This window comes from Pleurodeles waltl, chromosome 8, assembly GCF_031143425.1.
Source record: "Pleurodeles waltl isolate 20211129_DDA chromosome 8, aPleWal1.hap1.20221129, whole genome shotgun sequence".
Taxonomy (NCBI): Eukaryota; Metazoa; Chordata; class Amphibia; order Caudata; family Salamandridae; genus Pleurodeles; species Pleurodeles waltl.
This window is the reverse complement of record NC_090447.1, coordinates 588,454,281-588,464,752: the sequence shown is the minus strand read 5'-3', so window position 1 is coordinate 588,464,752 and position 10,472 is coordinate 588,454,281. Positions and strand designations below refer to the sequence as shown.

General features: G+C 42.7%; 1 long non-coding RNA gene across 3 annotated transcripts in view; it reads left to right on the top strand.

Annotated features, from left to right (window-relative positions):
• The first annotated feature begins 1,085 nt into the window (after positions 1 to 1,085).
• The window catches only part of LOC138249127 (uncharacterized), a 256,140-nt gene continuing 246,753 nt past the window's right edge, over positions 1,086 to 10,472 (top strand). For 2 of the 3 annotated variants that reach the window (XR_011194732.1, XR_011194734.1), the window contains exon 1: positions 1,086 to 1,179. This is a non-coding gene — a long non-coding RNA (uncharacterized lncRNA). Of the gene's footprint in view, positions 1,180 to 2,797; positions 3,007 to 10,472 lie in introns of all 3 variants that reach the window. The other variant, XR_011194733.1, reaches the window with a different exon arrangement.

Sequence of the window (10,472 nt, the reverse complement as noted above, 5' to 3'; positions counted from 1 at the left end):
CTGAACATTAGGTTCCATGGCATCACCCAGGTTTCCATTTCACCTAGATGGGGTGATAGAACCAGAGACCTACGTAAATGTGAGGCGAAATGGATTCTAAAACTTTGCGCAGTGGAACAAGGACTGAACACTGATCGCATTTTTTCCTCACATGATTTTAGCACCATTACCAGTGATAATGTACACTAACGTACTTATGGTTTTACTTCATGTCAAGTTCATGAGTGTTGATGACAACTAACATTCTACAACTAGTTGATGTGTTAATATCACTGTAGATTTGACTCCTGCTGTTTACTCCTCGTTTTGAATTACCTACTTGCTCATGTACCTTTTTGCTTTTGTTATACTGCTGCTTATGTCTGCTGGTTGATATAACTACCTACTACACTGTACTCTGTAACCAGTCACTCGACCTAATATGCCTTTCACCTTGGCCGCAATATCGCTTGTTTTCACTATATTGAGACTTCAGCACTATCTCCAGTATGTGCTTGACTCTTCTCTTACCTTAAGTCTTTCTCTGTGGATTCACTGATTTACCTACCGTACTCTTACAACCTGACTTTACATCACGCATCTTGCCCTGCATGTACACTATGGTTTTCATATCACTGATGTTCTTAGTACATACAAATACATCCACCACCAGTCTCTGTTACCTTCTTATCGTTCTCTCTTTTTCTTTTACATCATTTTTTACTTCTGTTCTACTCCCCACCTTGGCTGTATTATCTCCCTTTCGCTCCAACTTTCTCTCTCTCTCTTGCTTCACCTTTTCGATTTCTACTACCAACCCCTACCACCGCTCTCTTCCCCTTTATCAATTCATCATCTTCGCTCCACACCTTCTTCTGCCATTATCTTATATCTTTTTCTGGCCATTCTCTTCCTTTTAATTAGCCTGCATCTCTTGTACATGTCACTGGCCCCCCCCACTGCGTCTTTTATTCTTCGGTCGTTTTGATTCTTCTCTGCTCCTTATGGGCTTATCTGCTTTGCTACTTGCCTTCTTAAGAGGGCCGCCTTGTTTTTGGATGTTTCGCTCTCGGACTAAGGCTTAGTCCGTTTTCTATTCCCGGTTTTTGTACTCTTACTTAAACATACGAGCGCGGGGCCACGGGACCCATACACGCGCTGCACACGTACTGCCTTTCTGCTCCGGCCCGGTTCCCTAAGGTATGTTACTTCCACTCAGCAGTCCGTTGCTGCTAGACCCAGTTTTTTGCTTTTTATAATGCCTAGGACAGTTTTCTTACAGTTTTCCATTTTGGACACGCGCTCTCTTTTGTTTGCATAGCCCCCTTTTGCTTACGGCTTCCTTCCACTCGCCCAGTCACGCACCTTTTGCAATTAGGGATTTCGTCCTACAGGACATCTCACTTGCTTAAACTTTCGGCCAACAAGCTTAATTACGGTCTAGCTTTTATTCCTTGCCTACATTTTTTCCCAGACTTGTGCCAGCTACCATATGGCACGGCGTTCCTCGTGACATTTTACTTACGTATACTTTCTTTGAACAATGCATAATTTTGGTCCAGCTTTTACCCTTTGCTCCTCGTTTTTACGCTTACCAATTTTGACCCTACGGGTCACTCACCCTCGTCTTTTCTTCTTATCCTCATCTTTCTCACCCTCATACAGGGCCCTAACCACAGGCTTATCAAGGCCTTTGCTAGCCTACCTTTTTACGTGTTCATTACTTGGATCCACCATACCTGATGATACTTGGATACTACCCCACATCTTTGCTCTACACTACAAGGTATCTACACAGTGGCTCGTTTATTCCACTTTTCGTATATATATTTTTTATTTCTTTTTTTTTTCTCTTTACATTATGTCTCTGACTCTCCACGTTGAGCCACTCATTAGCATTGATCCATTCTTCTAGATCTCTACCTACCGCCTAGGGCCCATCTGCCTTACCATAGGGATCTTTCGTGCTCTGCTTCATTGGCCGGACGGCCCAGGTATGACCTTCTTTACGCTCTACCCTGTTTTCTCTCTTTTTCGTTGGGTCTTACTTTCTTTACTCATCTACATACCTTACTGTTCACCACGTTTGCTTACACGGGCCCTCTCCCCCTTTTCTTCTTCTGTTTGACCGCTAGGAAATATCTTCCTCACTTACTTGGCACCCAATGTGTGGCTTTCCCACATGGGGTTTTAACTCACATTTGCACAACTAGGTGTCCTCTTCTCTTTCTCTTTTCTGTATTATTGACTTACGTTAGTTCATTTTACACTTTTTTGCCATGTCCATCCTCCCTCACCTGTTCAAACCTGCACGTCTCTCACCGATTCACGTCTATCAGCACTGTAATTAATCAAACACTGACACTTATTAGGTCTCACTTAAGTACAGGCACTGTTACATACAAGTTTGCCTTTTTTGACTGTCTTGCAGCCTTGATGAAGTCACCTGAGTGACGAAACACGTGTTGGCTGTATTTCAATGAAAGATCACCCCTGAGGCCAACTGTGCCTACTAATAAAGACACTTTCCACAAACAGTTTCGGGATCATCACATTTGTATCATCTCCAGATACAACTACACCTCCAGGGATATATATCCTTGCAACATTATTGGACTATTTATCTCTGTGTGCTGTGGTCACATTGTCTGCAATATTTCTGTGTACTTTGGTACCCAATTTCTGTGCCTGCTGGGTAGTAAGGCACTTGACCACTTGGCACCAGATTCTGTTTGCATTTACTTCTGTTAACTATTACTGTTTTACTTCCTAGATGTGCAGCATCTCTTCACCCTTACTACCCTTGTTTTTGCTCTAGGTCCTGTAAGGTGTAAGTACCCAAGGTACCCACCACAGACCAGGCCAGCCTCCTACAAACGTGTTTAAGGATAACATCAGAAAAACCAAGGCTGTGGTGCACAGACTGCAGACTACATGCAAAACTATCCTTCCCTGCTACATGGTGCAATGGTGCATTACTTTGATGGCTATATGAACAGTCAAATTTGACAGACAACACTGTGCAAGGTACTAATTGTGATGGGGTGTGCTCAACTCTATAAGTGTACTGAACAATGCAACACACATCAGACATTTCCTTTACTTAGCCCCTTACATGGTACATGTGCAGGCCCATTACACATTAACAATTCCTGCCCAGTACAGGCTCATTTGTGAATTGTGAGCATGTTTACAAATACATGTATGTGAAAGTATTTAATGTAAACCAAACACCCTGTCCAGCCTGCATTATGGCATTATAGCCCTCAAAATATCTCACCCTTCCAGTAGACAAATCAATACCATTATTTGGCAAAAGACACACAACCGCAAATGTATGAAAAATATGTTCTTACCAACGGTATCACCAACTTCCATTCTTAGGTGATGAAGGAGATCGCCATCCTTGCTCACCATAACTTTAACTAGTGGACTGTGCCCTCTACTGGGAACACCTGACTCATGTGCCAGCTGATTTTTTCTCACCACTCCTTGTGCTCTTTAGTAGAGTACCTTGCCTGACCCTACCCCCCCATAGCTATCATACTAGGGATTTAATGGGCCAGCAACAACAGCAGGACCCCCAACTCTACCTCAGACAGGTTCTTAGTTCTGTCCTACCCTGACACTTACTCTACCTGCACCCTACATCCTCAACAGTACCTAAACAAAAACTAACCCTTATCCCTACCCCCAAAACTACAAAACTCCTAAATAGACTTACACCGAACAATACAATGACAAAAACAGTACAAATGACAAATACAACAAACAAATAACAATTTTTACATATAACAAGGACAGCACCGACACCGGCAAGACCAAAAATCACATACCACACCAAAAGCACCACTCCATCTGCCAGCAAAGACAAGAAGACTGTAAGTGAAAATGAAAGTAACTTCACACTTCCTATTTTCCAGCATGGCAGAGACATTGCATCCATTCCTGGGTGTATTCTACATATTTTCTACAAATTCCTCTTTTTTGACGCATCAATAGAGAAATGGCCAATGCGTGACTAATGTACAATGCATGCCAATGGACAAAGCATTGTTTTTGGCACATTAGTGTTGATATGTGGCTTCCGTCCAATGCTCCCAGTGCAATGTGTCTCACAAACGGCTGATGCATGTGTTTTCAGCGACAAAACAAGCCTATTGTGTGTGGGAATTGTGAAATGCATTTAAACACTCTGAGGGCTCAATTTGTAGCTCATCTTTTTAACTGACATGCTTGAAGACTTGGGTTGTGTTGCATGCCTAAGTTAAAAGTGTGCATAAGTGTGAGTCATTGCGTTCCTGGTACGAACATCATGACGGACAATATATTTATTTGAAAAACACATACATATTGTGAATTAGAGTGACCTTTACATAATTATAGGTATTTACGTTTGTGGTATGCTTGGGTAAATGTAGGTAGCTGAGTAGTAGGCAATTTTCCTTTCACAAGTCCTGTGCAAAAGAAAGACACAGTATTATACATGATTATGCACAAAGTAAAAAAATAATCTGTTTGCATTCCTGTCATAGGATGTGTTACGGATGCAATACACACTCAGTGAATGACATACACTGGATGCTTTAGCCAGTCTACATTGTATGTGGTATCCAGGTGCCATATTGAAAGTACAGATATGAAAGGTATTGGCTTAGGCCAATATGACACCTGTTATTGTGGGGCTGACACCATTTACCAGACTAAAACACCCAACAACCACTATATAATGTTGTGATACAGACAGCTCTGGTGTCTGGGCTTGGTGTCTGGCACAAAATGTGTGGCACATGCACTATACACCTGCGGGAAAATGTTTGCTAAAACTGTTTGCCTATAGTTTGATTTGCATAAGGCCAGCTTGAGTAGGACAAATAAGTGTGATGAATCCCCAGTACCAATATGTTTCACATTTCCCTGCATCACAGTATTCAGCATCAGAGAGGGGTTACATGAACTTAGAATGTGGGTAGTCATTCACACCAGATGGTCATATGTACATTTACTGAAAGATAAGACCACTCTAATTTGGAATGCGTCAGTGCATGCTACCTTGCCAGGAGTGATATTCCATGTGGGTATACCTTGACATGCTATTTTTTCTTTGAGTTAATTTGTGTCTTGTTTTCAGTAACACACATACATGGAGCACTAGGACTAGCAGCATTGTTTGTTTAACAGGAAGAAACACCAACATGAGCACATCCATTCCTGCATGCCTAATAAGGCAAGTGTGTCTGCATTGGGCCTAGGTAGACAATCCAGAAGTGACGCAGCTAAAGAGTCAACATTTAAATGTGTTTGGTAGGATACTGCACTTATTTTGCTATGTGCTTGCCAACACTGATGTAGCATAGGGAGACTATCTTGGTTGCACTGTGTGTCTATGCACATTATGGCCCTCATTCTGAGATTGGCGGGCGGCGGTCGCCGCCTGCCAGGCGGGAACCGCCAAATGGCCGCCCCGCGGTCAAAAGACCGCTGGGGCCATTCTAACTTTCCCGCTGGGCCGGCGGGCGCTACCTAAGTTAGCACCCGCCAGCCCAGCGGGAAAGGGGCCTGCAACACAGAAGCCGGCTCCGAATGGAGCCGGCGGTGTTGCAGGTGTGCGACGGGTGCAGTTGCACCCGTCGCGCTTTTCACTGTCTGCATAGCAGACAGTGAAAAGCAGGCTGGGGCCCTGTTAGGGGGCCCCTGCACTGCCCATGCATAGCAGACAGTGAAAAGCAGGCTGGGGCCCTGTTAGGGGGCCCCTGCACTGCCCATGCCAGTGGCATGGGCAGTGCAGGGGCCCCCAGGGGCCCCAGGACACCCGTTCCTGCCATCCTGTTGCTGGCGGTAAAATCCGCCAGAAACAGGGTGGCGGGAAGGGGGTCAGAATCCCCATGGCGGCGCTACTTGCAGCGCCGCCATGGAGGATTCGCCCAGCCGGGGGAAATCCGGCGGAAAACCGCCGGACCCGGTTTTCCGTCCGCGGCTGTCACCGCCAGCCTGTTGGCGGTGCTTCAGTCATCCGTGGCCCTGGCGGTCTTGGACCGCCAGGGTCAGAATGACCCCCTATATGCCTTTCTGTTTACACTCACAGGACAATATGTGAGCTATACTGTGCATGACCTTGGTAGTCCAGCAACATACATCATTAAGTGCATGTCACATATTCAGTCACTGAAAACTATTTGGTACTACACTCACTTTCAACTGTGATAGAGGGTTTTCTGCTAAACACACTGTAGCAGCACACATAATCTCTGCATGTGCAGACAGTTACAAGTTGCTCTATTTTGCTTTTGAATGTCTTAGCCTGGCCCACCTGACCACATATGGTGTTGTCATGACCACTAATATCATGAAACATGTTGTTGATTCTGGGGTATCTGTGTCACACAGCAACAGACCTTCAGAATATGTGAGTTAGCCATCAGTCACCCCTGCGGTAAGACATGTTGCATTGTCCATTGTACTTCTGATATTGAATCAATGAGATGATGTCATGCACACATGATCTGTATCTTACTCCTGTCAAGATTAGCAACACTACATAGACTCACAGGGCAGGGCTTTGTTCAGTGCTTCTTGCATTCCCTGAAACAGGCATTTGTAATGGACACATACAACATACAAGCCAACTTTGTGTGGATACAAGATTAGCGAGCCACACCCCTATGCACTTGCAGACTCAGGTCAGAGGTACCCAACTCTTGCCATGCAAAGCAAAATTCATTACAAATCCATCCTTCTAAGCATGTACATGTGTTTGTGTGTATGCACACAGTGTGTCTGCCTTTGGATTTCAGTGTAATTTAACTACTAACATCTAAGCATTCTTCAAATGTTCAGATGTTTGCATGTCACCTATCCAATGTCATACTACTCTGCCTAGTTACTGAATGGACAATATCATGTACTATTATTTTGATTTCAAATTTCTTTCTTTCACATTGTATTGCTGTGCAATGCATAACAAATGTCTCCTTCTTCTACAGTAGCATGCTGTGGGATATGTGAGAATGTAGCCAGATAAATGATTACACATGCTGAATTTTGTGGAAACTCACACATGCATGTTTGCGTTTCCTACAAGTGTCAGCTTATGTTTGTATGACACTAGACCTTAGTCCATGACAACTGTCGCTCATTATCTCTGATGGTTTCAACAACATTAGTCCCAGCAAGATGCTGTGTTTCTGCATGATCACACATTTGTGAGCACACTACCTTGTGAGCTTTTTCTCTGGTGTGTAAGTAGTTGGGTTTTGTTCAGCACTTCACTGAGTGTCATCTGCTGTCCGCTTTGCTGCTGCACAACACAGCAAGACTGCTAGTTGAGTAGCCCTCACTGCTCAAACGCGAGGGGAGAGTGATGATGAATTTTGATTTTTTAATGTTGTATAGTTGGCCTATCCCTTCAATGCATTACACTGCTTCTCATGGTATTTATGTATCTGTGCAATTGATACATGTGAGCTATGGCCCCATGTTGCTCAACAAATCTGATGGCATGATTGTTAAATTTAGAGACCTACTTCTAGTAGTCAAGATGTGGGTGAATTCACGCTTCCTGTGAAATAAGCACAAAGACAAGTAAAAATTTCAAACATTTATTTTCATGTCGAGACTTGCAATTAGGTGCTGGCATGGTCCATCACAAAACATATTATTCATGAAAAAAATGTTGCACAATATGTGTGTTGCCTATTAGCAGCAACTGTATTCTGCATGCATGCAGCATCATCCTCCTCGTCATCCCCCATTGGGTCCTGCTCTCCCTGGCCCCGTCCCACTGAACATTTGTCCTGACGCAAATATTGTTGAGTATAGTGCAGACAAGTATTATTTTGCAGACACAAGGGGACGAGTAGAACAATCTGCCCCCAACATGTCTAGATACCTAAAGCGGGACTTGAACATATATAAGGTCCTCTCCACAATGTTGCATGTCTTGATAAGTGCATTGTTGTAATTTCTCATTGGCTCAGTCTGTGGATGTGGTTTTGGGGTCGTGACCCGTGGCTGGAGACCATATCCTTTGTTAGTTGGAAGTAAAAGCATAATGACAACTGTCAATGCCTTTGATCCCTGTTAAAGCTACATTCCTGTCCATATGTGTTATTTGTACTCAAATAAACATACACAGTTCTTACAGTATTTCAAAATATGTGTTACTCATACACATACAGTTAGCTAGGAGTTTGCACATCTCTTCAATTTCTCTGTGTAATAGCAAATGATGGCCATGGTCTTATACATTATACAGTTCTACATCCTGACTAGCTAATAGGAGATGTTCCTGACAACTTTATGCAATGTGCACTCAAGACATGCTTAAGGTGACAGTTTGAAGAACCAATGTTTGGCTTGTTTGTCCTCCCTAGGTAGGTACTCCCATTGCCAACATGTATAACACTTACACATGCATAGGTCCACGATAAACCACAGATGTTGTTGTTGACCTACATGAGTTTGGCCCAGCCATTTCATTGTGGACTTACTTGTCTATTTGATTTCAGAGCTTAAATGGGGTGCATGTACCACATATCACATGGATTGATGTGCTAATCATTGTCAGGCTTGAACTATTGCTTTTCTAAGAGAAGTTGGTGTACTTGGATTTGCACAAATATATTGCAATGTAGGCCATCTTCATGTGGGGTAGAGTGATGTTGTAACAAGGAGTTGGATACCACAAAAGTAGACGCGAAATAATTGTTTTTAAAATATTTGTGTATTTGTCTAATTTGTAGATGTTTAATTCCATTGCTTCATTGTTTCAATAGTGTGGTGGTAAGTGAATGTTGAGATTAGTATCCTGAGTCCACTGTGTTGGATTTTTCAGGTTAGATATTCATATATGTTGATGACTGATGTATGGCATATTTGCTAGCATTGTGTTAGACTTTGTGAGTTTCACTACGCTGTATTCAAATGCTTTTCATGTGTGCAACAAACTATACAGATCAGGTGAACCAGCCCATTGGTTACATCCTTCAATGCAGCCGACTGTGTACATGTATGTGTATACATAGACTGCCATTACTGCCAAGACATGTGTGTTTTGTTCTGTTAGATCCACAATGTCATCCAGGATTGACATTTACACTTGTCTAGGTCCTACACTGACATGGCATACTACACATGGACTTTACACATACTTCTTCCCATGTTGCTCCTACAACTTTGGTGAACATACAAGTATACTTGCATGTGTAACACACTTGCTGATTTCCACAGTACTTTTTTACACACCACTGAGCTTGGTGGCCTGCCACTCATACCAAGAGTTACACCATTGAGGGGACACTCACCTCAGACTTTTGTCTTGTGTTGGTTTTGTACTCATAATGCCAAATGATTTAATAGATGATACATTACCCCCTGCAGTCAATGTGGTTCCATCTATCCTTACAGATTGAAATGACACATTGATACACACTGACCATAAACCACATTTGCTACTGACAGATTAGTGAGTGGATGTCAACGTGGCACTTCATTGTCCAATATGTGCATATGACATAGGGGCCCAGATATGTGGGTACATGGTGCGGACAGTTCTTCACATCATCTGTCTGCTCAACACTGAGGCTCTGAGAAAGGGCATTAGTACACAGTATTTTGCATATACATGACATCCCTGTGATCTACCCCTTCACTCGCACACAACAGAGCATGCTTATGAGTGGCTTGCTCCGCTATGGAATCACTTTTTTAGGGGCTTCGGCAGCCCAAGTCTCACAAACGTATCTTAGAGGCCATAAAAAGCCGTTTTGCATGGCCTCACAAATATGGGAGCATAGTTACAACATATATATAAATATCTTTATTTCGGCTGAGAGCCATAAAAGCAATTTAGGAGAAAAATTGTAAATACATATAGTCATTAATTTAAAAAGCTGTCCAAACCCCTAAAAACATTTACAAAACACTAGAAACGTATAATCATTAAGTCTTAAAAACATGCAACTGGTTAAGATCAGTCTATAATGTCACACAATTTATATCCTATCGGTCTGTGCAGTCTTAATAAATCAATAATCTAGTCAGACATCTTAGCAAAGTTACAAACCAATCAGATGTAAACTCTCTCTGGATCGTACTGCCCAGGCATATTGAAGATACCTTCTCACTACAAACACTACCTTATCACTTGTGTCACTTGTCAGTATACAGTGAGATTTTCTACAGTTCCTTATACCAAAAAGTCTACATAAGGGGATAATCCACTTTCTCCTGGGAATTGAGGCCCATGTTTATACTTTTTTAGTGCCGCATTTGCGCCGCTTTTTAATGCAAAAGTGGCGCAAACTTACAAAATACAATTGTATTTTGTAGGTTTGCGCCGCTTTTGCGTAAAAAAAAGACGCAAATGCGGCGCTAAAAAAGTATAAATATGGGCCTGAGTATCTTGGACAGAAAAAGACAAAATGGGCCATAGTCTCAAGCTGCGTTGGACAAAAAAGGCAGAAACTAGGAGTACAGTCAACCTTGTTCCACCC